At 38.8% G+C, this 27,318-nt stretch overlaps 1 pseudogene; it reads left to right on the top strand.

The window, feature by feature from the left end:
• Nucleotides 1–16,142: 16,142 nt before the first annotated feature.
• LOC122658737 lies at nucleotides 16,143–23,050 on the top strand (annotated as a pseudogene).
• Nucleotides 23,051–27,318: the final 4,268 nt, after the last annotated feature.

The raw sequence follows: 27,318 nt of genomic DNA, 5'->3' as shown, positions 1-27,318 counted from the left end.
AGATCGGATGTGATTGGATCTGGATATTCCCTGGCTGAATATGAAACTCGGATACTCTATCTTTTCTGCATAGTCTTACTCTATTGTTTTTGTCACATTTTCTCTAGCTTTATCATTTCAATTTGTTAAGATGAAGCTGTTATCGTGGAATTGTAGAGGTTATGGTTCAGCTTCTACTTCTCGTGCTCTTCTTACTCATGTACATAAATATAATCCTGCTTTTATTTTCTTGTGTGAAACTAGATTTTCTTCCCCGTCTTCATTCAAATACTCAAAAAAATTTCCTCATCTCTCAACCATTTGCTATTCTGACTCCGACGGTTAAATGGATGTTTATGACCCCTCTCCAATGGAGTTTATTCGGCCACTGGTTTTTAATGATTCCAGAATCATCTTGACCGATGTTTTTGATCACAGGAATGGTTCATCATGGACTTAGTTGTGTATTTGATGTGGGCTAAATGCCATACTAAATGCACATCGGTCTCTTTTTTTCATGAGAGTATGATGGTGCATTGAAATCTCCAATAACAAGCCAAGGAATAGATACAATCGGTTGAGGGCCCAACTCCAACCAAAGATCTCTCCTCCTTGCTCTAAAACAATTTATATGCACCATCGTGATCATAGTTGTCAAGGTGTCGACTAGGCGTCAGGCACCTTTCTCTCACCTTGATTTCTGGTGTCGCTTTGGTCGCTTAGGCAACGCCTTGTCACCTTGCCGGTGTCGCCTTGCCTTTTAACCCCCTCGATCGCCTTGGTTTGCCTAGGCACCTTTACAACTATGACCGTGACAATACTATTTGGGCCTAACCATTCAACAATAACATGAATCTAAAACCAATAAAACATTAAAGACATAATCTAGGAATATGAAAAGATTAACACTAGACTCTAGACTATTATTTAGAAAAATTAAAAGACTTTACTATGAGCCTAGGAATAGGAAAAAACTTATAAATATGCCTAGGAAATATGATAATAAGCTACTACTAAGCCTAATCCCGTATATCTCCCTTGTACCCATATTTTAGGCCCATTAAAGTGGTCCATTACAAAAAAAAAAAAACACATGGAATCAAAAGTCCAATGCATACATAATCCCACCCAAGGCTTATTTCCAATAAAATAAACCCATTATGTGACTTATCTGCATCACATAGGCTCTACTATACAAAGAATTTCAAGTTGATACTCCTTAAGAAGATTTCTCAAGGCCACTGTTGCCAAGGCCGCCTTTATTCCTCTCACATTCCAAAACACCACCCTTAAGAGTGCACTTCACAAGGTTTATGAGCTTGATTAGACCTCCGAGGAGCCTGACCCTCATGTGAATTCTTCTTATTTCTCTTTTGCTTTGCCGCAGTAAACACCCTATTCTTCGGTCTCCCGAGTGATAGCATCCATCCCACTCATCTCCAAAAACTGCAACACAACAGCCCCCTGTATCACACTGGGAACCAATGATTCCACAGTAGCACCCTCCCTCACTGGAACCGCTGAATCAAAAGTGCGCCAAGCTTCATCCTCTTCCCTCATTGAGATCAGCCAACCATAGAATGAGGAGCCCCACCACTATGTTGCGAACCCAATTCAACAATAGGGTTATCACCATCCCCTAAGCCATTCTTTAGGCTCCCCAAACCATAAGTACGTCTAGCATTCCCTCCAAGAAAACTGATCTCCTTCCCTTGAGAAAGACTACCCTCCACATCCCACCTAGCAACGGCACTCCTAACCTCAAACAACGAAGCCAGACAACTTGATCTGGACCCCAAACGAGCCCCTCCACAATCAGATTCATAATACTACCCCTCCCCCGGGAATCACCCCTTCCTGCTCCTCATACCAGTCTCTTGTGTTGGCATCCTTCGTCTCTCTATAGTTTTGTATGGTTTGACCAACCCTCTTACAAAACCCACATCTCCCCATATCATCCTCGTATACTACTGGTTGTTTGAACAAAAAAGGCTTTGCCAATCCAAGATGCTGACACTGAACTAGGATCTACTCTAGTCTTGGCGAATATATCTCCATATCAACCAACACATGAACATAATGGCCAACAGAAAATCCTCTTGTGTGCCAATCCAATGACACAGGTCTCCCCACTGCCTTGGGCATAGATACAGAATCTCTTCATGCCAATATTCAAATCCAGGAACCCGATCCATACAAGTTTTGTGGTAAGTTAGTTGGAATTTAGGTTGAAGTCTGGCCAGCATCTCTGGAACTAGAGAAACTGCCCCGCAATCCTAATAGAGCTTCTCTTCCATATCATGGCCATATCGGCCTCTAATGAGAATCAAAAGACAATGAAACCCTTACCTAGCTTAACTATCTCCACCCTCTCCTTAACATGCCATGATTCCCTCACTATCCTCCTCAACTCTTCCATAGGGACTGTTCAGCCTTCCAATCAACGCATAGTGGAACTTCTGCACCTACTCTTCATATGCCCCTAGTGGTATAGTAATCCTTGTTATACTTCCTTCATGAATTGGCTCTGGCAGGGAATCCACATTAGGTGGCACACCAGCACCCACCGCCATGGCAAAAGTCTTCCTTGATACAGTGTGATTCGCAACTTGCGGCTGCGAACCATTACTGCTACTATGGTTTGCGAGAGGATCTCCTAAAGAAGTTAGTGATCTTACGCTGGCCATTAGGATTATGAGCTCCCCCATCTTCTGCCTCACAATCCCCTTCATCATCATTCTCCTTCGTTGCATAAAAAACCCATAAAAAGTCGTGCTCCCACCATTCCTCCTCCTTACTATGAGCGCCCTCCCCTATCCCCTATCACCTTAGAACTTTGTTTACCTTCTCGTTGCATGGACATATCCAGGAGGGGGAGCTAAAATGTTTTTGGAGAGGTATCCTCAGATACAAAATTTCAAAAAATGGGGAGAGGGGTCTGCAAGTAAATTTACCTTCAACTTCCCAATACTCAGTTATTCCCAATCATGGGTATTATGGGCCTCAAGCACTCCCACATCTTGTTGCTGAAGTTCTTTCCTATGAGATTAAATCCTCAAGTAAACCGAACAGCAAGTATTAATTGCAATCAACTGCCTCTTCTTCCTCTTTTCTGAGGAAAATGCAACACAAAATTAAGGGGAAATAAGAATATGTTGTTAAGAAGATAGAAGTCAACAACCAAATAGCAGCTAAGAATAAAAATTGCAAAACGAAAAAAAAAAAGCTAGGAAGTAGGAACAATATAATCCTATCCTGCATTTTTCTCATGATTAGTTTCATAAATTTGTAATTGGTTTATCAGTAAATTGCTACTCATATTTCTGAAAATATGGACATAATTACATTTGTAGTTTTCCTCATATAGTGATTACTCTAGAGTAAACCTTAGGTAGATGGTGAATATGGGGAGATAGGTGTCCTAGTTGAGGGGGTAAGACTGCTTACATTTTCCCCTTCCAGACCCTGCAGTAGCTGGAGCCTCGTGCACTGGGACGCTAAGTAGATTTCCTAGTTGAGGAATAAGATTTGAAATTTTAATTAAATTAGGAAACTATGAGGGTCTAAGAGTAGGCAGCACAGCCCATGAGGCCCCAAGCATGAGCCGCAGCCCAGTATGTAGAGTACACACAGTCTCAAAACTAACAGAGGAAGAAGCAGTCTAGATAAGCCCAAAGAAAACTCTGCAGCAAGGTGCAAAAGCGCTTTGAGCTCCATAGGTGCCATAACAATGTCTCAAATGGCAAGTTAGCAACAACATATTTTACTATTTCTCATCAATAACCATACTCAAGTTAAAAATTTGTTTACATTGCATTGGGACACACACACAGAGGGGGGGGGAGGGGCCGGCAGATCCTTTGCAGTAATTACTTGCCGTAATGCCGGAATCTCAGCATACAGTAAAATGCAGATACACAAAAGGGCAGCAAAGCTCTTGGCAAACATATTTAGAGATTCTATTCTTCAAGTAATGTCTGTCCATTGTGCTTGGAAGCACACAATCAATCTATGATCTGTTACTTTAGTTTCCCTTTTTGTTTGATGTACAGATTTCTCTTTTTAAGCAGACAGGGAAGAGTCAAGTAATGTTAAGCTCCATTTCTAACCTATTGTGGGGCTGTAAGGTCCATGAATTCGGTTTAAAGGGAAAGAAATTTTGAGTTCATTATGGCAGCTTTTGTCTTGGAGACTTTGTCTTTCATAAGGGACATTGTCTACCCCTCATATTCTCCTTTAAGCATTTAGGGTGTTCAAAAAATATGCAAGAATCTTTCAAACATTAAGAACTCGGTAACAGAACTATTACACAAATTTTCATAAGGTTTTGGTCATAATATCATCAAGAATTACGAACAGAGATCTAAGGAGTTCACATTTTACCAAAAAAAAATCTAAGGAGTTCACACAACTATTTGTAATCCTTAATTATGAATGTGATCAACAACAATTATTCAAAAAAAGTAGCTAGAAGTAAATAATGTAATGCGAATCTAAAAGGAAATCAATAACTTATTGTAAACAAAAAAAATCAGTATAAATAGACAAATACAAACCCATTAAAAAAAATTAAGAAGCCCGTGAGCCAATCAGAGCCAAATCAGAATGAAACCAACATAAATATCGAACATTAAAGGACCTTCAGAAGGGATGGAGGAAAAGCTTCAGTCCGGGATCACTAAGTTATAGCACGGGCAGCACATTCAGAAGCCTCACAAGCAGCAACAACATGATTGGAAAAAGAAACCAACAACAAGGGGAGCATTTGAAACACATACCTGAACAAAGGGGAAAGGGGAGCCAGGGGGTAACACATATCAGAGATATAAACAAATATGCCAGAGAATGAGAGAAGTGTCACTGAGTTCTTTACATAAGGTTCTACTAAGCTTTTCACAAAAGAACTTGAATCCAAGAAGAACCTCTTCACGAGATTTTGCAGAACTCCTGTAATCAAAATGAATACAGCTATAAGAACAAGAATAAAGAGAACAATAAACAATTTAATATTATAGTCAGGCAAGGACAAATACCATTAAAGTTCCCTAATTTCCAAAGCCAAATCGTAAATCATAATATGAGTTGGAAACATCCCAAGCTTCAAAACAATGAGAGTGTCAAGAGTAATGAGGAAAACATCCCAAGTTTTCAGGTGGAAAAATCCCAAACTGAGAACTTCGTCAGTTAGAATTTTAACTCTTAAAGTAAAACAACATTGCAGCTCAATGCAGTTGCATCCCCTACTCCAGGGCTGAAAAATATGCACAAGTGCTCAAGGCACAGGTAAACGTAGATCTATTCATTCTTTCTCTAAACAAATAGGGAAGAATCTGAGAGAGAGAGAGATAGAGATGGGTGAGGAAGATGATTCATAGTCTGATACTCTTACGGTTTTACCTGAATCAAGGGCGGAAGGTTGTTGAACAACACAAATAAGGAAGAATCGGAGATAGAGAGATGGGTGAGAAAGGGAACAAAACCTTTAGCCTTCAATCTAGAGAGAAGTAGGGCTTTGTCGTTCCCTTTACCTTACGGATGAGTGCTTTGTTGATTGCAGAGAGACGCTTGGAAGAAGGGTGCCAATCGGTTCGGTTTCGGTCATTCGGTTCGGGTTCGGTTCTGTTCCATGCCTTGATGGGGTGATCTGAAATCGAACTAAGAACCTAGTCGGTTTTGTAAGTGGAAACCGAATCCAAACCTGCTCGGTTCAGTTCGGTTACAATTTTCCAATATGGTTCCATTATGTTAGGCCATCAATTGTTGTTGTCTTGTTGTGTTCTCAAGAAACTTCATTTATATAAATAAAATGCTCACAAAACCTTAAAAAATCAGAATATTAATAAATAAATAAGAATCCCAATTGAATTCTTCACTTTCAGATCTTATCTTTCAACAAACCCTTCAATAAAGTGAGAAAAAGACATCAAAACTATAGTCCAAAAGAAAAGGCAACACCATAAAAAATGAAAACAAATATATATATATATATATATATATATATATATATATATATATATATATATATATATATATATATATATATATATATATATATATATATATATATATATATATATTATTGGTATCGGCAAAAAGGGTGGTGTTTTTTTTTTAATTTTCAATCGATTCAAATAAATATCGGTATCGGATAAAATTCCTCTGCAGTACCGTCGGGTGTGTGGTGCACATCCTGCGGCACAGCAGAGGCCATGTGTGTCGTGCCATGTGTGCCACGTGGCCTCTACTGTGCTGGAGGATGTGCACCACACATCCGACGGTACTGCAGAGGATCCTGGTCCATCGGTATCAACCTTGACTAATACCAGATATCGTGAACTAAACCTTGACCGAAACTAATTAGTGATGGATTTGATTTGAAAACTTGAAATCGATTAATAATTGATTTGCTTTGATTTCTATTAATTACAACATGAACTGAATCGATTAACTCCCTTGGTCATAGATGTCAAATATTTATTCATGATGATGGGTTTCCCTACATATTTATGGGAATGATATTATACCAATGTCAAGAATAATTAATGAACAAATGCTATAATCATTGAGATAGATAGGATCTAAAAGACGGAAATTTACAACGGGTATCATTGAGAATCAGGTGAAGAGCGGTTGTAGGAAGTTGGGAAACATTTTGAAAAGCACGCTAGTTTCCATAACCGGTGGACAGTAGCCGAGAAGCAGAACTGCTTGATGCGAACAAGAATTGAAAAACCGTGGAAATGAGAAGATAATCAGTCTAATTCACCCTACCAAGAGGGCAAGGGATCACAATTATATGCACAGATTCGCAAAATTTTCTTTCAGATCGTATGCGCGAAGGAACAATAAAAAAAAAGAGATGATCAAAGGTCTCATCACCATGTTGATAGAAGTAACAAGAACGGATATTAGACATACCCCAAGATGCTACCTTTACCCGAGTGGTAAGAGTTTGCTGCGCCGCCAACCAAGTAATGTTGTATTATTATTTCAAAAAAGTATTTTTTAAGTCAATGTATTATTTTAAAAAACACTTTAGAGTCAAAGTGAGTCAAAATTTAAAAAATGTGTCTTTTGTTCATTCCTTCTTTTTTTTACTTTCCTCCATTTTTTAGTTTGAATTTGTTATGCTCTCTTGTGTGCAAGAGGTAACATTGGTTGTGGGAGAGTAACTTGAGGAGTACATATATATGGTTGGTTCCTTAAGGTGTGAGCCCTTTGGAGAGGTGGTCACCCTACTCTCTAGTGTGTGTGGGGTCTTTAGGATACTTTTGAACCGCTTCGAGCCGAGGCAAGCAGGGCCGGGCCGGGCCATGGCCGTGGCCGGGGTCGGGGTATGGGTGTGGGCAAAACCTTATTTTTAGGTAGTAGGAGTTTTGCACTTTTGAATTTTAATTTTTCATTTTAAAACTCAGTTTAGTTCACCCATGATTCATCTATACGGTTGAACCGTACATGTCTATTCGTATACATATACGAATAGATACACTCCCTCCCTCATTCACGTGCTGTCTCACCTGTATTCGTATGGATATATCCCTTCATGAAAGGGTACTCCAGTACTATATATACAAAGTCTTGCCTGCCATTTGTTACACACAACAGAAACGAATTGTCTCTGCAACAGTCGGTTCCAGAGACCAATTTCTTACCGCATTTTCTTTAGTTAATAGAGGGCTAGTATTGCCGTTTGGTATCCTTAGTACTCGTATTAGGTTCTGCAACCTATACGTTTAGGAGTTGTTTCATCTTGGAGGGTTAGGTGCAAGGTCAACCCTGTTGCAGAAGTAGGGGCATCCAAAACCTTAAGGAAAGTATCTCTCAGATACGATTCAACTCACCCTGTTCGTGATTGTTTCTGTTTGTGCTGTTCGGAGTTCTCCTCTCTGGTTCGTGTCTCGGTGCTGATAACATGTATTTTTCTAAATACTGTGTTACAAATTAGTCTTACAATATTTGTCTTATATAACAAGTAATAAAAGCATAACACGGATGAGAGGAAGAAGCCCAGATAATACAATGTCAAGGAACCAGAGGACGAGAAGGACGAATATAACCACAAGGAGACTTGACAGAAAAAAGCCCAGAAGGGGTGAGAGTCCACACAACAATATCCATAGACAAACGAGGAAGGCACGTAGTAGAACAAATCTCTAACCAGCGAGAATGAAGAACCGGATCATAAGGCGGAGCTACTGCCATAGGCCGAATATAGAGTAAAGAACTCACAGGAGTAAAATGGTGTGGACCGAGAGGAGGCGCAAGAAGTAAGCCGGGGGTGTGTAAAGAACCCCCTTGGAGCCAAGAGTCATGCCAAAGTAACGTCTTAGAACCATCATGAAGGAAAATCTTTGTACAATGAATGGCATCACATCGGGTGTCTAAAATAGCCCGCCAAGTAGCCGAACAACGAGTCATGTGGTGCCATTTCATATGGGAGGCTTTACTAATGCTTTTAATAGATAATTCTTAACCTCACAGATTCGTCAAGTAAACCTATCTCTATTTTGCTGGGTCTTGCATGTTTCATTTGTTGGAATATCTGGTTAGCCCGGAATGACTTGCTCTTCAATGGTACAACCTGGAGTCCCGAGGAAGTGATCAACAAGACTTGCAAAGACTTTTTTTAGTATCACAATGCTTCTCACAATGTTTATCTTCCACATCTTAATGCAGGTATATATCCATGCTCAATCTTCATTGTGGCCCATTCCTAAACCGCCTTGGTCTCCTCCAGCTCCCTCCTTTCAATTGAACTCTGATGCCTCTTTTCTCAATAACAAGGGAGGTATTGGATACATTTTCAAAGATAGCGGAGGCCGGTGCAGTAGTGGCTGCAGTGTCGGAATCTATGGCCTTTTCTTCACATCTTCAAGGGGAATCATTAGCTCTGAGAAGGTCTACTATTTGGAATCTCTGAGGGTTTGGATAGAGTTACTTTGGAATCTAATTGTAAAGTCTTGATGGATTACATAAACAGTGCAGCTCCCTCCCTCATGCTGATTAGGGAGAATAACAGCACTGTTGACTCTCTAGCCCAGAGGGCTAAGTCCATAACGAGTAGGACTTTGTGGCCTATATCCTCCCCCTGGTTGTCAAATCTTTGTAATCTTGACATCGAGCGTTGGTCTCACTGTAATATATAGGTTTCTTTCTACCAAAAAAACACGTGTCTCTATTTTAATTAATAAATATATAGTCACAAAATCTAGTTAAACGTCCTAATTAAGTCTGTTTAGGTTTTTTTTGTTTGGTAGAATTAAGTCTGTTTAGTTAGGTCTTCTAAATCCGTCCCTGTTAATAAGATACAAGTCACAAAATATTGTTCAAAACATGTATGTCTCAATTAATAGTCACAAAATCTTGTTGAGCAGTGAGCCTTTTAGGTCGTCCAACATTTGTCAATATTAATTAATAGGGAGAGAGACTTCTTTCTCCCTAATTAATATTGAGATTTTGTCATCATTAATATGGCTGCTGGCGTAGATTACGTTGCTTGCTCACAGGGACTTTTTCCTTAAAAAAAAATCAAATTTGTTTGAGGAAATGTATAATTGAAAGTATATAGCAAATTTAACATATGACTTTATCCAAATAATTTCCCATCTCTATGATGCTATGATCAAAGCACCATTGCCTCGTGATGTCATTCAGTGTGAATTCCTTATCTGTTTTTTCCTTTGGTCCTCTTTGTTTAGAGGGGAGGTTAGGGTGGGATCGTTGAAAAGATGAGATCCACATGTTGGTGAGGGTTTTGTTGCGATGAAAATTTTGAAGTAAAGTTACTTTTCCCATTAATAGTAATCAAAGTCCCACCAACTTGGTGGGACTTTGGATAGGCTAGGGGTGAGATTTTGAAGTGCCACATCAGCAAACAAATTATTTAACGATGTTCCTTGAGTTTTTTGTAAGTTCACCACCTCAGGAATAATCAAACAAGGTTGGAGTGGAACTTTGAAGCTCCCTCTAAACAAATGAGGCCAGAAAAGTTTTGTTTTGATAAAATATTTTTCTTCCAAATAGAATACATAATTACGAATGAGAGTGTTTGAATGGAACCTTTATAATTGTATTTAAAATTTGACACATTTTCTTTTTATTTTTTTAATACCTCTTGTCTTGTTCAAAAGTTATGACAAGGTATAAAAGGGGTTTCAAAAATAATTTAAAAATGACAAAACATTTAAATCATTATCAAATGGTGTCTTCGTCATGCACATGTTTCGAGTATAAATCTGAAATGATATTATTACCACACTCATTAAGACAAAATTGTATGTCATACTAAAAAGGTAAACAAAAAACAATAATAATAATGTTACAAATTATTTGATACTTTGATCGAGAAGATGTCATGACCAGAGATGTCATGACCAGGGTTTTAGTAATCAATATTGTTATTATTTGATACTTCGATCAAGAAGATGTCATGATCAGGGTTTTAGTAATCAATATTGGTACCAGTAATGGTCTCTGCCAATACCAATCTGGATTAGTCATGTTTTCTTGAAAAAAAAAAAAAAAAACTTGACTTTTACATTTTTACCCTTATTCGTACTGATCAACCAATATGGGATTGGTTAAGAATCGATATTTGTCTCTACCAATATCAATACGAATTGACCGATTTGACCTATCCGATACCAATTCATCAAACCATGATCCTAAAGGTTAGATCTATTCTTGAACCGTTATCTAATTTATCCGGTCAACAAATAAATTATAATAAATATGCATAGGATCTTTTTAATAGATATGTATCCGATGAGGAGAAGAGTTTATTAATTAATTTACTAGGACTTAAAGAGATGTCGAAGGATTCTATATACTTAGGTACTAAATTGTTGCATCCTTGATCCAAAGTGGCTGGTATAAAAAGGGAAAATTACATGATTAGCTACTTTTGGATTTTCATTTACAAAACTGTCCACTCTATGTTTGAGTTAACAAAAATAGACAAAAATAAGTTAAGGTTTACAAAACTGAACAAAATAGTGTCTCTCCCTCCCTCACTTACTTTTTTAGACATTTTTACCCCTGCCATTGCTTTCTCGCACAAGCATCCTGGGTAATCACAAGGAAGGGAAGGGAGGGGCGGGGTTTGGTAGCAGAGAATGGCGGTGGTGGGGACAGGGGTGGGTTGCAGGGAATGAAGGATGCCTGAGCGAGAAGGCAATGGCAGAGGTAAAAATGTCTAAAAATTTAATTTTGGGAGGGAGAGGCACTATTTTATCGAGTTTTGTAAACCTTAACTTGTTTTTGTCTTTTTTTATTAACTCAAACATAGGGAGGATAGTTTTGTAAATGAAAACCCAAAAGTAGCTAATCATGTAATTTTCCCTAAAAACTATTTAGTCCATAGAGTAGAAAAGAGATTGTCTTTGTGGAAATCAAACCAGCTCACCCATGCAGGTCGTACTGGTCTACTTCAATCTGTATTATATGTTATTCCTTCTTATTGGATTTCATGTTTTAAAAAAGAATTCTTTTGAAAAGGCCTATTAAAAACACCCCTAGTCATATTCTCTTGGAAAATGAGCATCCAAAAAATAGATTATCAATGTGTTCAGCAGCATTCCAACATATCAAAAATAGGTTATATTTCCATATTTGGTTCTTTTTTGTTTGGTTTTGTTTTGGGCATGCCCCGGACTGTGGGGTAGCTCTATTATAATTGTATATTGTTTTTTCTTTTTTTTTTTTTCTATAACTTTGATATTACCTATATTAAAAAAAACATATGCAGTAGTTTGGGATCCTAATATTCTTATGAAGGTGGAAGCCTTGAGTAAGGAGAATACAAGTCAAGGCATGCCATGTAATAATGCTATGGCTTGGAATATGATGCTTAAACCATACCACTTTCCACCAGAGGACAATATTAATTACCTTTGGATTTAACCATATCTCAAGCTGAATCAACAATGAAACTCTTTGACCAGGATGAGAGTGTCCATGAAATAACATCCCCACTTCTAAGGGGTCTTCTAGAAATGAACTAGTTGGTTTCAAACTTGATCAAGAGTACTAGAAGCAAGGGGACCAGGGGACCAAAACCCTCAGAGATAATGGAGGAAACCAAGGCCCTTTTGTTAGAACTTGAATCATATTTGATCCTCTCCCCAAAAGTAGTAATGAGAACTCCACATGGGTGCCAATTGTCTACCCAAAGTCTTGCAGAACAACCATAATCTATTGGATCTTTAATTGCATCCACAGTAAATGGTTTGATTTTGAGGATTTTCCTCCTAATCCAAGAAGCACCAGAGGCACAAGCAACCGTCCATATTGGAATCAACCTTGAAGTATTTAGAATATATCCATTTGACTCACAAGCCTTCTTTCTTTTTAGCAATCTTCCATGGGAGTTTTATAAGACCAACCTTATTTCTTTCTTTGGAAGCAAATTGAAGCCCAACTGACTCTACTTGTTACTACACTTGACTCTACTTTCCATTAAAAATATATATAAAAAAAAAGGGTTCTTTGAGCCACTGGGGCAGGGTACGCTAACACCTCCCTCTCTCTCTCTCTCTCTCTCTCTCTCTCTCATATGAAATCACCTTACTGCCTTCTCAAGTAAATCATAAGATTGCCTTATCTCTATTTACTGCTAGGAACCGACTCAGCGTTGATGATAAGCCTCAACATGTAGGTTAATCAATAACGGAGCCATGTAAATTTTGTCTCGCCTCTCTCTCTCTCTCTTAATATTTAACACTTAGATACTCATCTCCAATAAATTTAAATAAGGGAACTTGGAATTGCATGGGAAGCTAATTAAGGCGCTCGTACTCATTGGTTACCAGTGAAGAACTACGTTCAAGTTTGTAGGATCATTATCCTCTCAGATTCCCTGCTTGGTACAATTGTCCGATTCCTCTCATAGGAGGGCGGAAATGATGGCCTAACCCCCTGCCCGAACACACTGGCCCGGTGTGTTTAAGTTGTCATTTCCGCCTCCTATGAGAGGAACCGGACAACCAGATGGGGCAGGAAACGTCTGTCTAATTTTAAACTCCAAAAATAGAGATTTCAAAGTTTTCATTTTGAGCAGCTTATAAACTTTTGTCAGCTTTTTACCAAAAAAGAATGTACGTTTGTCAGCTCATTTTGCATGAAGTAAGAAAATTTGATAACAGGGCATCCACTACTTAACCAAAATTTTATGAAGACCAAAATGGATCTCTACACGAACTTCAAAATTTTGAAGAAACAAGTGTCATTGATTCATCTCTTTGGTAATTATGGAGCAAGATTTGGAACATGATGTAATCACCCTCACAGAATTGTTTAAACTCGGATCGAAAGAGTACTTGCATTTTTTAAATTAACACAGATTTCTGGCAGAATGACCTTCAGTCAGTAAATCGGTGATATCTCTCTACTCAAATATCGGATTGCAACGATTCAAATTGTGTTTTGAATCTAAGAAATGGGGCTATAACTTTTGTGAAATAGAATTTTCTCAAATTCTACATGGAAGAGAGTGAAAGTGGACCGTCAAGGGACTTTTCCTACACAGATCGAATTTGGGAAGAGTTTGAAATTGGCTTCAAGGTTGAATCTTTGATGCGATGACTTCAATTTTTCTAGGTTGAAACGTACAACACTACAACTCTTCAAGGCTGAATGGAAACCCAACTCTTCAAGGAAGGAAGAAACTCAACTTGATTTCTATGTAGAACTCACCATGGTTCAAGTGTGCACTCAATGAAGCAACAATGTTTTTTATGTATCAAAATTCAACTTCACTATCCATTACATGAGAATTGGCCACTATTTATATGTCTTACAATCTTTGAAAACATTAAATGATCTCAACCATCCCCTATAATCATAGGGTTGAGATTGCACATAGTGAAAATAAAAGGAAAAACATAAATACCTTAGTTTTTTTTTTTTTTTATAACAAATAACTTAGTAATTCCAATACATAGAAACTTACCCCAAGGTGTTGATACTTGTACCTAGGCATTGATACTTGTTCCAAGGAGAAGAATTGAATTGACCAAGAAAGTGTAGTTGAAAGAGCTTGGACCAATGGAATCTTTGGAAGAAGGACTGTCACATCATCAAGCACTAAAGATGTGAAGAGCTCACATCATTTTTTTTTTTTACTAAAGATCATCAATGAATATATTAAGAAGAGAAAAAGATACAATTATTTAACGTCCAGGTATACCCAGAAGATTACAAAACACACAAGCAGGGAAACCAAAAAGGACTCTACCAAACAACCAAATACGAAGTTATAAACCACTTAATCGAATCTATATCTGGGTCTGCCTATGGCATCCTCAAATAAGAAGTTAGTTGCAAACATAGGGAACGATTCCAAAAAAAGGTGAGGTAACCCCACTTTTAGCAGCAAAATTAGTAAGATAGTCCGCAACCAAATTTGCCTCCCTATAGCAGTGCGAGATCTTCCATTGAATTGACAAGAGAAAGGGTTGAAGATCAATCCAAAATTGCCTCACGAACCAGGGAATGCGCCCCGATTGGAAAGCCAAGGGTTGAAAGGATATGCAATAGAGACTCTCTACATTAGTGACCCACTAAAAGAATACTCTTGTTGTTGACTATGGTTGGATTATTTGGTGGTCCAAGTGGTTTGGTTCAGGCCTACATCAGAACATTATTAGCTAACTATATAGCTTGAGAAATTGTTAATAAACCTTACTGTATGCTTTTTGGCTAACTTTTCCATACAATGGTTTCAATAGGAAAAAAAATAAATTTTAGATCGCCATCTTAATGAACTTCTTCAACAAAACTTATTAACAAGTTAGAAAGGGAAATCAGTATAAAAAAAAAAGCTAGAAAGGGATATTGCCCGCACCTCTCTCTCTGGACCGGAAAGCCACCTCATTTTAACCACAATTTTGTCTTCTCATTGAATGTCCCTGATCGACTTAGCATTTTCAGAACTCATAATGGATCCTAACTCCCAACAAACTCAATAATAAAAATGTATTCTCAAGTGTGTCAAGTACAACTAACTGATTGATACCACATATGGTAAAAGATCTATGCCAAATTGGCAAATAAGTGATGGATACCAAATGTGGTAAAAGATCTGTGCCAAGTGTCAACTAAGTGATATATACCAAATATAGTAAAAGATCCTTAGAGTTTGGACCATGCAACCTTTTGAGGTTGGAAACCTTTCAACGGTATGGTCTTTAGTCTTTGAACAGTGAGAAACACGGACCTGGCTCCTGTGCATCCGGGCAGTCGGGCTGCATGTGCAGCGCCAGACTCAAGGTGACACGTTTTGATCGTCTTACCTCTGCCCAAGCACCTTGTCCGAGCAGGGGTAAGGCAGTCAAAGCGCATCGCCTTGAGCCTGGTACTGCACATGCAGCCCGGCTGCCCGGATGCACAGGATCTTTTTCGGAGAAACACTCCCCACAAGCCACAGTTGAGTTCTCCATTCAATATTATGGGCATAAGCTGAAACATACCATATTATTAGAGGATAATGTGAAGGGATTTAAATATGAAAAACGAAGTTTTATATTCCCAAGTGCGGTGCATTGCTCAGTGCACCTTTAAAGTGCATCGGATGGTGCATAGAATGGATCTTTATCCCCTCCAGTTCCCTACTCGGCCTAGATCCTCAATCCCCCTAACAAGGGGTGGTGCAATGACCACCCTACTCTTGCCCGAAAGTAGTCCACCCCCCCCCCCATTAGAGGGACTGGGGAGCTGGAAGAGATAATTTTCCGCATCGCAGCTTGAGACTTGGATTTTTATCCTTCTAAGTGCAGTGGCCACATATTGTCCGATGCACTTTAAAGGTGCATTGGGTAATGCACCGCACTTGAGAGGATGAAAATCTTGAAAAAAACTCATCGGATCAATGTTATTTTTGGATTAAACTATCAAACAATAATTGAGAGTAGAATGTATACCAAACACAGCCTTGTATACACAGTACTACTAGTTGATGGAATGCTTTGCATGTCATGGTCAATGTAAGTAAACCTTTAATTATTTACCAAAAACAAAAAAAGTAAACCTTTAATTGATGTTTATTCTGTAAGATTTCAATTTAGGGGAGAGAATTGGACACCTCAGCTAATAAGGGACATTTCTATGCTATAAATAGTCTTAGGAGCAGAGATATCAATTAGCAGGTATCTTTTGCCCATTGAAGAATGGCATCCAAACCAGGTCTCCTGACAGACTGGCCATGGCAAAAGCTTGGAAACTTCTAGGTATGTAGTAACACCTAACCCTAACTCATTTCCATCTTCTTCTTCTTCTGTTGTTCATTCTAATGAGGGTTTGTTGTGTTTGAAATGAAGTATGTGGTTTTGGCACCTTGGGTGGTACAAAGTGTATATTCATTTGTGACCAAAGAAGAGAAAGAGAGGGACATAACGAACTTGCTCATCTTCCCATTCTTGATATGGAGAATGCTTCACAGCCAACTATGGATAAGCTTAGCTCGTTACAACTCTGCCAAAACCAAACATAGGATAGTGGACAAGGGCATCGAATTCGAACAAGTGGATAGAGAAAGAAACTGGTGAGTCAGTCAAGTTTCTTCAATTATTAGTTTTCTCTTCTCTAGCTGATCTCTGTGTGTGGTGTGGTTCACATTTGGTTGATTTGATTTGATGAGAAATGAATTTATTTGCAGGGATGACCAGATCATTCTGAATGGGCTTCTATACTACATTGGATTTATGTATCTTCCGGGGGTTTCAAGAATGCCAATATGGAGGTGGAATGGTTTTGTTATTACCACTCTCCTTCATATGGGTCCAGTGGAATTCCTCTATTATTGGTTTCACAGAGCTTTGCATCATCATTTCCTTTATTCTCGTTACCATTCACACCATCATTCATCTATTGTCACAGAGCCCATCACAGGTAATTTATTAACCCACACTGTAATTCTCTGTCTCATTAATAATTACTTCATGCATTTATACTTCAAATCTGTTTAATTAATCTTTGATGATAATCTTTGTTGCAGCCGTTATTCATCCATTTGCCGAGCTTATGGTTTATTCTCTATTGTTCTCAATCCCAATATTGACAATGTTATTCACTGGAACTGCCTCTGTGGGAGTGTTCGCGGGGTATGCAACTTACATAGATTTTATGAACTACATGGGTCATTGCAACTTTGAGCTGGTTCCAAACTGGGTGTTCAACATCTTTCCTTTTCTCAAGTATCTTATGTATACTCCATCGTAAGTTTTCGAAACTAACTATGTTATATAGTTTTGCTTTCATTCCTATATTGTCAGCCTACCTATATACATTGCCTCTTTTTTAAAGTCGCATTTGGATAATGTTATCTGTGTTAGATAGATTGTAATAAAATGAGAGATTAAATAAATACTTTGTTATTTTGGAAAAAATGCTTTAGTCCCACATCGAAAAACTACAAGAGTTATAAATGGTATTTATTATATTACCTTCTTTATCTCTTGAATTAAACCGGAAAAGGGAGACATTCTACGGTGTATATGCGAAGACGGCGTAGCCGTCCGCACATGCACACGCACGGCGTGGGCAATAGAGGCGTTAGTAGCGTATGGAGATTTTTTGAAATGATCAGATCCATCGGATTAAACCAGAGATGATCTAGTACGGAGATTTTTTGAAATGATCAGATCCATCGGATTAGAAGATCCTACTGTCACGTTTGATAGGATATGACTGTTGTGAACAGGTTCATCTCTGGTTTAATCTGGACCGTTAGATCGGATGGCAATCGATCTAATGGTCTAAATACAAAATAAATAGATATGTCTATTAAAAGAGGTGCACCACTTTTATAAAATAGAAATGCTCTGTTCAAAAGAATTATTTTGCTCTCTTGCAATTCAATTTATCTGTGTATCTCCTTTAAAATAGCAAGATCACGTTCAAAACAGTTTGAAGTTTCCTTCTTCAAACAGAGTTTTTCCTAACTCCGTCTTCTATGAGTTGAGGAAAACTTTGTCCTTCATCAAAGTGGTGAAGTGAAAAGTTGTTATCTTCTTTTAATCTCATTATTTTTATTCTTAAAAATTATTTAATGTAAAGATAAAAAAAAAAAAAAAAAAAAAAGGGTTTTTTAAAATAATTTGAAAGTAATTATCATTATGTCATTATTAAAAGGAAAAATTATGTTGATCACCCCTGTAGTTTAAATCTATTACGTCTACCATCCTTGAAAATTTCAAATTAAATTCGTACCCCTGTGTGCTAACTCTGGTAGTTTTAATTTGAAAAAACAGTTTTGCCCTTCATTTTTTTCCCACCATTCAACGTCTGCCTCTTCCATCTCTCTTCTATGGCTCTCTCACGAACCAACTGACCAGAGTTCTGAGGGGTGTGGTTTCCCTCCTCGCGACGGAGAAACCTCAAGACGGCGCAACCTTATGCAACAGAGCATCCTCTCGCCGGCACAACCCTATGCGACGGAGCACCCTCACGCGACTTACGGTTTGAATCTACTCCATCTCTCAGGGATTGTGGTTTCCCTTCCCGCGACGGAAAAACCTGACGGCGATGCAACCTATTGCGACAGAGCACCCTCACTCGACTTTTTCTCCATTTCTATTATTCCTCGTTCCGTCTTTCAAACCCTTTTCCCCATTTGATTTTCAAAACGCCAACACCTTTCCAAAACCGAAACCCATTTCTTCCATCCTATTTTTCCCAAAACCCATCGACTAAATCCCTATACCAAACCCAGCCGAATCCATTTCTTTGATCTTCCATTGGTTTCCCAAAACCCATCGACCTCAAAGCTTTCTTATCTTCCTATTTGTCCTCTCCATTTCACTAAACCTGAAGTAGAAACCCAACGTTCCCATTTCTGATCTCCATCTCCATCACCTAGCATAGGAAGTGGTTTTGGCCATACGACAATGAAATTAGGTACCTTTTTCTCTGGAAAATCAAGGGTTTTAGAGAGTAGAATATCACCAGTTCATCTGGAACCATTTGTGATTATGTAAGGAGGGCAGATTTGTGAACAATTTCTCAAATTGGGTTCGCAACCACCGCATCTCGATTGAATGTCAGAGCTGTGAAGCCAACTGCAATTCGGATTTTCGCAGTCTACAATCTTGACGGAAGATGACAATTTGGGGATGAAAGTTGGGATACTTGAGGGGTTTTGGTTTACGAAAGAAAAATTCATGCAGGTATAACGGTGGGTACAGGGAAATCAGACCAGATCACTACCTTTGTCCATTATAAAGGGGACGGTCTGAGGTGGAGTACCGAAGCTGAGGGAAATGGAGTATCCTCCATAGCTATGAGGGAAAAGAGGGGTTTTAGAGAGAACAAAGATTTGAGGGTTCTTTTGGTATATGGCTTTGATTAAAGAGTCGAAAGCCAGGTGGGTGAACTTCTGCCATGGATCTGCAGAGGGGTTCTTGTTGAATTGTGAAAGAGAGAAAGAGAGAGATAGATCCAATTTTTTTGAACCTTCAATTTATAGATTAAACATCAGCTTAAATGAATTTCGATGGTTCCCCTTCTCTTTTCCTCTCTATTTTTCTTTCTGTGAGTAGTTTAGGTGTTTTTAATCTTTGAATTTGTTTGGTTGTTGGTTTAACTCTCTCCAAGTCTCTCTCTACCAACACGAATAAGCCCACCTCTCACATCCTCTCTCTATCCTCTTCGTCTTCTTCTGCGTCTACTTCACACAACCTTCCCGTGTTGGGAACTTCTCCTAACACAGAGGAAGAGTGCCCATGGCGTAGTGTGAGGGGACATCGGCGATGGGAATGGCTGGCGATGGTGGGTGGCCTTGGTTGATCGAGGATGGGAACGGAGGCAGAGGTCGTCTGGTTTTTTTTTTTAGTTTGAGAAGATAATGTTTTGGGGGTAAAAAGGTAAATTACTTTATTCTAAGTGGGGGTAAATAAGGAATGAGACTTTAGTAACTGTTCTAATCTAATGCTAAGGATACGGTTGTAAGGTTTTTCCAAAATATAGAGAAGGTTTTTGAAATAGATTAATTTACGGGGGTGATAGACGTAATAGATTCAAACTACTTCCCTTATTAAAAATGATTATGTAATTATTAAAAGGACCGAGTTTTTCTCCGTGGTGATTGGGGGTATTTTAATCGGAACATACTAAAACCCTAGTAAGGGTTTGTGAATCCTAGAATGGTGGGTGAACCGTCCTCTATGGGTGGAGGAAAAAAAGTAGAGACATGCTTTCTAATGCTTCATAAAATGTATCAAATATAAACAGGTTTCATTCTCTTCATCATACGCAATTTCGAACCAACTACTCCCTCTTCATGCCTCTCTATGATTACATATATGGAACCATGGACAAGTCCACAGACAAATTGTATGAAGATTCAGTCATGGGAAGGAAAGAGACACCAGATGTGGTACACCTGATTCACCCAACAACACTTCAGTCTTTCTATCATCTACCATCGGCCATTGCCTCCCTTGCATCTGATCCTTACAGCTCCAGATGGTACCTATCGATGTTTTGGCTAATTCCATATGAGTTCATGTTGTTCACATGGATATTTGGTTCTACCTTTACTGTGGAGAAAAATGTATTTGATAAACTCAAGATGCAAACATGGGCAATCCCAAGATTTAGTTTCCATGTAAGAAACTGTAGATTTCTCCTTTTTCTTTTCCCTTTTATGCTGTTTATATTTTCTAATGACTGGCTGATCTTTATCTTGCAGTATTCGTCGTCGAGACAAAAGGAAGCGATCAACAGTGTGATTGAAAGAGCTATTTTAGAGGCCGAGAGTGAAGGTGTTAAAGTGTTGAGCTTAGGCCTTCTTAATCAGGCAAGTTTTTACTTCATATATTATGGTGATTCATGTACATTGTACATTACCTGAACATGTATCGTGGTACATATGTGTTTGGAATTGGCAAAAAATATTTTGGATGATTAATACATTCCTAAAAAGCATATACTGTAAGGAGATGTTTCAATATCAGAAAGAATTGAAGAGAAAGTAGCAGTAATCGAATTCAAGAAAAACAATAGATAGAGATATGAGAAAGAGGATGGACAAGAAAAACATATTTAACTTATGCTTTAGTTAGTAGATAAGTGGATGTGCATGTTCAAATGACTCACTTGGTCAACAAATCACTTTTGGCTATCCAATTTGTCCATCCATCTAATAAATTAATTAAGAAATTGTTAGGAATTGTTTGAATAACGACACCTCTATCGGTGTATTTAGAACACGTGATTTTCTTTTGATTGCCCTTTGTCTTTTTACTAAAAGGCATTTAAGTCATGAGAAAAAAATTTATTGAAAATAATTTGTAAGTATATTTACTGTTGTCATTTTAAAGAATTATTATTATCTTGTGCATGAAATGATCCAAACTCCCCTTATATTTGCTGGGCTGGATCATCCAGCTCCCGCCACAGCTGGATGAAAGCCAAGCCCCAATGGAATTATTTGATAGACCCAGCAAAACCAAGGGCAGTAAGATTACAAATTATATGATAACTTAAAGGATGTTAATAAAAAAAATCTCATTAAGTAAAAGTTTTTAAAGATTTCAGTATTTTGCTCTCTTGGAGGGCGGGCCTTGATACAACGGTAAGATTGCTCCATTGTTACCTAAAGGTCATCGGTTCGAACCTGGAAACAGCCTCTTTGAAAAAGCAAAGGTAAAGGTTAGGACTGCTATGGAATAATGATGTGACAACATTTTCTCTCTTCTACTTCATTTACACCTGTAATTTTTCTTCTTCCTGGAGGAATAGATAATGCTTATATTTCACTGTAACATCAAACAAATACATTGTGATCAACAGGGTGAGCAATTTAATGGAAATGGTGAACTTTATCTTCAAAAGCACCCACATCTTAAGATCAGAATCGTAGATGGAAGCAGCTTGGCTGTTGCCGTGGTGCTTCATAGCATTCCCAAAGGAACAAAACAAGTGCTTCTCAGAGGAAACATCTCTAAGGTTATTTGTGCTATTGCCAAGAATTTATGTCAAAGAGGAATTCAGGTAAAATATTAATAATTAATTAAACTCAATTTATTAATCACTTGAAAGTTGAAATACTAACTAATATTAATATTATTATTATTATTTGGGTGAGGGTATGGGTGGAGTAGGGATCAGCTCCCCACAATGGGGTGCCACACCACATAAATCTCATCGTCTATGGGGTGTGTGCACTCCAATGGTGGGTTTCGCATCCCATGGACGGTGAGATCGATGTGGGGTGGCACTCCATGTGAGTAGAGAATCCAGACTCGTATGGACTTTTAGACATGTTTTAGTTTGTCAACTCAATTTAATGTACTACAAGTCTATAATAATGGTAAGAGTGGTGGAAACAGGTAGGTGTGGTGTGCAAGGATAATTTTGATAAGCTTAAGTTACGAATCCCTACAGAGTTGTGGATTAACTTGCTCATCTCTACCGGTTATACCCAGAAGGTAAAACAATCAGTATTGATCGCTATTTTGTCTCTCTTTTGAATTGAGGATTAAGAAACTGTTAATTACTACTGGAGGAAATGAATGTCTTAATAATAATAATAATGAAGGTGTGGTTGGTCGGAGATGGAGACCTGAGCGAGAAAGAACAAAGAAGAGCACCGGAAGGGACCCATTTCATTCCGTGCTCACAGTTTCCTCCAAAGAAAGTGGTGCGCAATAAGGATTGTTTTTACTACAGTACCCCAGCCATGCTCATCCCCAAGGCTCTCCAAAATGTATACTCTTGTGAGGTAATTAATTAAATTCCACCTTTGAGGTTACTTTGCTAATTTAAGATTTCAATTCTCTCAATTATAGTAAGTAAAAAGATCATTACTAGTTCTATAACTGATTGCTTATATGTATGTACATGTACTTAATAAACAGAATTGGCTGCCGAGGCGAGTGATGAGTGCATGGCGTGTAGCTGGAATTGTGCATGCACTGGAAGGTTGGGATGCACACGAGTGTGGGGACACAATGCTCGACATTGAGAAAGTCTGGCTTGCCAGCCTTAGCCATGGATTCCGCCTTCCCATGCTCGATCACCCATTGATCTGAAACGTATGAATGAATACAAAGACTCTACAGGAATGAAGGTGCCTGAAAACATTTAAGCTTGACTCGGGATAATGTATGAAACTTGCATCGGTAGCATAATCTCTTTCCTTTATTATCTTTAGTATGCATATGCCAAGGCATCCGAGGATCGGGTTTGAGGTGGCCTCAATAATACATAGTATTTGCTATGTCAATGATCACTGAAATCTCTCTCTCCACCCACTAAGAACAGTTCAATTTAAGCTTGGAATAGGATTCTTGATTTTTAAGGCAGTAAAGAGATGAAATGAAGAACATTTTTTGATAGACAAAAATATTTATTAAAACGAGGAAGAAAACTGTTCAAGCAATAGGGCCTTGACAGCCCTTAAGCAAAGGAAAAGACTAAGAAGACAAAGCCCCAAATAAGGGGTTTTCAAATAGAAGCAAAGTAGTAACATGCTTCCCAAAGCAATCCAATCAACTCAAAGACCTAATTCCACCCCCTATCACCTCGGTCCACTCATCCTTCACGGAGACACAAAACCTTTCACAACCTTCCCGGTACCTTCAAGAGTTCCTATCTCATTGTGTCCTGACTACCCACGAATTCCCCCCTGCCACAACAACTTGCTTTCAGGTTGCCACTGATATAACCAACCTTTTTCCCAACCACCATTTTAATGAAACATTTCCAACTGTTAACCCACTTCCTTCCACATGCTTTAAGTCTTTAACCCACCACCTGTGGTATCCCACCCTCTACCAGACCAAACAAAGAAACCTGGCTCTCTTCCCACAGAATTGAGCCCCTTACTAAACCATCCACTGATAACCCATAGCCCAAGTTAGGGGTGTCAATTCCAGGCCCAATCGGTTACGGCCCGACCTAGCCCGACCCTTTAAGCAAACTACCCTCCATTTAGCCCACCTGATAACCAGCTCTCCCTTATCCTATTTAACCCCTTAAAAAGACTAACCCATTGAGCCCAAACCAATGGGCAATTGATGGGATTAATTCCTTAACTCAGAAAAATGTTCAGATTCTTCCCCATTAAGCTTCTCCTTCCATAGAATCAGTACCAGACATGTACTGAAATAATGTTCAAATCTCTCTCTCGACTTTTGGGTCTTGAATGTGTTTTGGTGGAAACTCATTTGTTAACATTCATTCTATGATGAGTGCTAGGAAGAAGAAACAATGAAAACCCTGTTTCCTTTCTTCAGTGTTGTCAACATATAATGCTACGGACCTTGCACGGAAAAAAAACAAAAACTGAGCTTTAGGTCAGATTCTTCAACTGTAAAGTAGAAAAACCACATTCTCTTCATTTCTTCAGGTAGGAATTTAATTCTGTTAAGGCCCGGTTAAGAGTTAAACAGGCCCACAACCCAGATAAGGCCTGATTTTAGTACCCGATTAAAGCCCAACACTGACCGAAACCGTCCAGGCAAACGATTGGACATAGTGCAGCCTGCACAATTGGTGAGGCCCGGCTAGGCCCAACCAACCCTGACTGGTTGACACCCCTAGCCCAAGTAACCACACTCCCTCTCCCTCTCCCTCTCCCTCTCCCTCCCAACCCACTTCAGCCTTCACCGCTCAAACTAATAAAACCCTAGACTGTGTCACTCACGTCCATATTTGAAGCCCAAAGTATGTTTTCGTCCAAAATTTCTTTAAACAATCCAAGATTCCATCAAGGAAGGTGTCTCTGTTGAAGAAAAAACTGGTTTTAAAGGATTTCAAACAAGAGTTCATCATCAAAGCTCAACTGTGAGTTCGGGGGTTGCTAAATCTGGCGGGACCTTTAAGATGTCGGCCTTTTCTAGTGATTCAAATGCTGACATTGACCCGAGTTCTCCCTTTGAGCCCAGAAAATCGAAAGCCAAGGACCACTCCAAGAACTCCTCTCCTCCACCTCGCAAGAGGTAGAGATTCACTGAAGGGGATTTTCTGACACTCAAGGCATTCATGATGATGCAGCCCTCGTTCAACACCTCTCCAAGAAATACCTTCTCTATTTTTCAACCTCCCATATAAAACCTGGATCTGTGAAGTTCAAAATGAACAAGTGCACCAGCGATCTTCCACTTTCAGTAAATCTGAAAATCTTTGAGAAGATCGATGGAGGAGACAAGGATGGGAAATCTGTTAGCCACGCCAGTCGAGTGTCTTCCGTCTTTTCTGCATTTTTTTTCTCTATTGTTTTTGTCTCATTTTTTCTAGCTTTATCATTTCAACTTTTCTCCTTAAATGATCTTGCTCTTGCTAGATTATCACAAGTGTTTTGTTAAGATGAAGCTTTTATCATGGAATTGTAGAGGTTATGGTTCAGCTTCTACTTCTCGTGCTCTTCTTACCCATGTACATAAATATAATCCTGATTTAATTTCTTGTGTGACACTAGATTTTCTTCCCCGTCTTTGTTCAAATACTCAAAAAAATTTCCTCATCTCTCAACCATTTGCTATTCTGACTCTGACGGTCAAATGGGTGGTTAACAACTCCTCTCCAATGGAGTTTATTCAGCCACTGGTTTTTAATGATTCCAGAATCATCTTGACCGATATTTTCGATCACAGGAATGGATCATCATGGACTTTGTTGTGTCTTTATGCCCCACCAAAGCCTAACTTAAGGATCTCCTTCTGGAAACAATTGTTTCAAATTCTTGCATCTTGTCCCAAACCGATTCTTCTCATGGGAGACTTCAATGAAATACTTTTTGAACATGAGAAGTTTGGAGGATGCAAACCAAACCTATCCTCAGGATCAGTCCGAGCCTTCTGGCACCTTCTTAGTACCTTTAGCATTTCGGAATGAACTAACCAAGGCCCATCCCCTTCACCTGGTCAAACAAACAGAGCCTCCCAAATTTAATTAGAGAACATCTAGATAGGGATTTGGCTACCTGGTCATGGTGGAACCTTTACTTGAATGCCTTTATTTCAGTTTTACTAAATGTGAAATCAGACCATAATCCACTTCTAATTTTCACGGACCCTTCTACCATTTCTTACAAAAAAGTGTTTCATTTCCAAATTTCTTTGTTTTATCATTCTAATTTCTTGAAAACTTTGTTTCGGATAAATGGAATAATATTCAAGCTGGTAACTTCACCCAAAAACTCAATGGGCTTTCTTGATTTCTTCGGAAATGGAATAAAGAGGTCTTTGGCAACATCCAAACCGTTAAAGATCTTTTCTCTCAACTTCAAAGTGTCCTCACTTCAGACCCATCACCGGACAACCTTTCCTTGATTTCCTCTTTAAAGGCATACCCAGTGCACGAGGCTCCTGCCACTGCGGGGCCTGGGAAGGGTCATAATGTACGCAGCCTTACCCCTGCTTTCACAGAGAGGCTTTTCCAGACACGAACCCATGAGTCATGACCAGTTGGTCACAATGGAGCAACCTTACTGTTGCACCCAGGCCCGCCCTCTCTTGATCTCCTCTTTGGAAGCACATATTGATAATATCCTTCAGACTGAAGAGATATTCTAGAAACAAAAATCTCAAGATAATTATATCTGTCTAGGTGATCGTAACACTCGTTACTTCCATGCTCTTACCCGCAATAGACAATATTTTAATAGATCCTATCTATCGAAAACACTGATGCTGCAGTCCTCTCCTCCTCTCCCCCACCCCGAAATTGCCTCTGCCTTCACTGAATTCTTTTCTAACCTTTTTTCAACTTCTAACCTCTAGACCCCGATTGTATCTAGATCTATTTCAGCCAACTTTTATGGCAAATGACAATGAAAGTTTACCCAACATTCCCATTCTTGATGAAATCAAAGGATGGTCTTAAGCATGATGAACCCTTACAAATCACCTGGAACTGATGGGTTTCAAGCTTTCTTCTACCATAAATGTTGCCATTTAGTCTCCTCAGATTTACAACAACTGGTTCATAATTATTTTGCAAATTGTACACTCCCCTACATTACTCTCTTATCCCTAAGTAAAGAGGGGCTAATCGAGTGGACCTTTTCAGGCCAATTAGTCTGTGTAATGTAGCCTACCAAATAATTTCTAAACTTATGGCACCCAGACTTAGACCTGTTTTGCAACGATTCATCTCCCCTCTCCTAGTTGCTTTTGTTAAAGGTCATCAGATCACTGACAATGTCATATTGGCACAGGAAATTTTCCAGTACCTGAACCACAAAAAAGGAAAATCTGGTTTCCTAACCCTGAAGATCGACATGTCCAAAGCTTATGATCGATCTGAATGGAGTTTCGTGAATGCCATATTGCAAAGTTTGTGCACCAATGTCATTGGTGTAAGCTTGTTCATTTATGCAAGTCCTCTTGTTCATATTCT

Source organism: Telopea speciosissima, chromosome 1 (assembly GCF_018873765.1).
Source record: "Telopea speciosissima isolate NSW1024214 ecotype Mountain lineage chromosome 1, Tspe_v1, whole genome shotgun sequence".
Classification (NCBI taxonomy): domain Eukaryota; kingdom Viridiplantae; phylum Streptophyta; class Magnoliopsida; order Proteales; family Proteaceae; genus Telopea; species Telopea speciosissima.
This window is presented reverse-complemented; position numbering and strand designations above follow the sequence as displayed.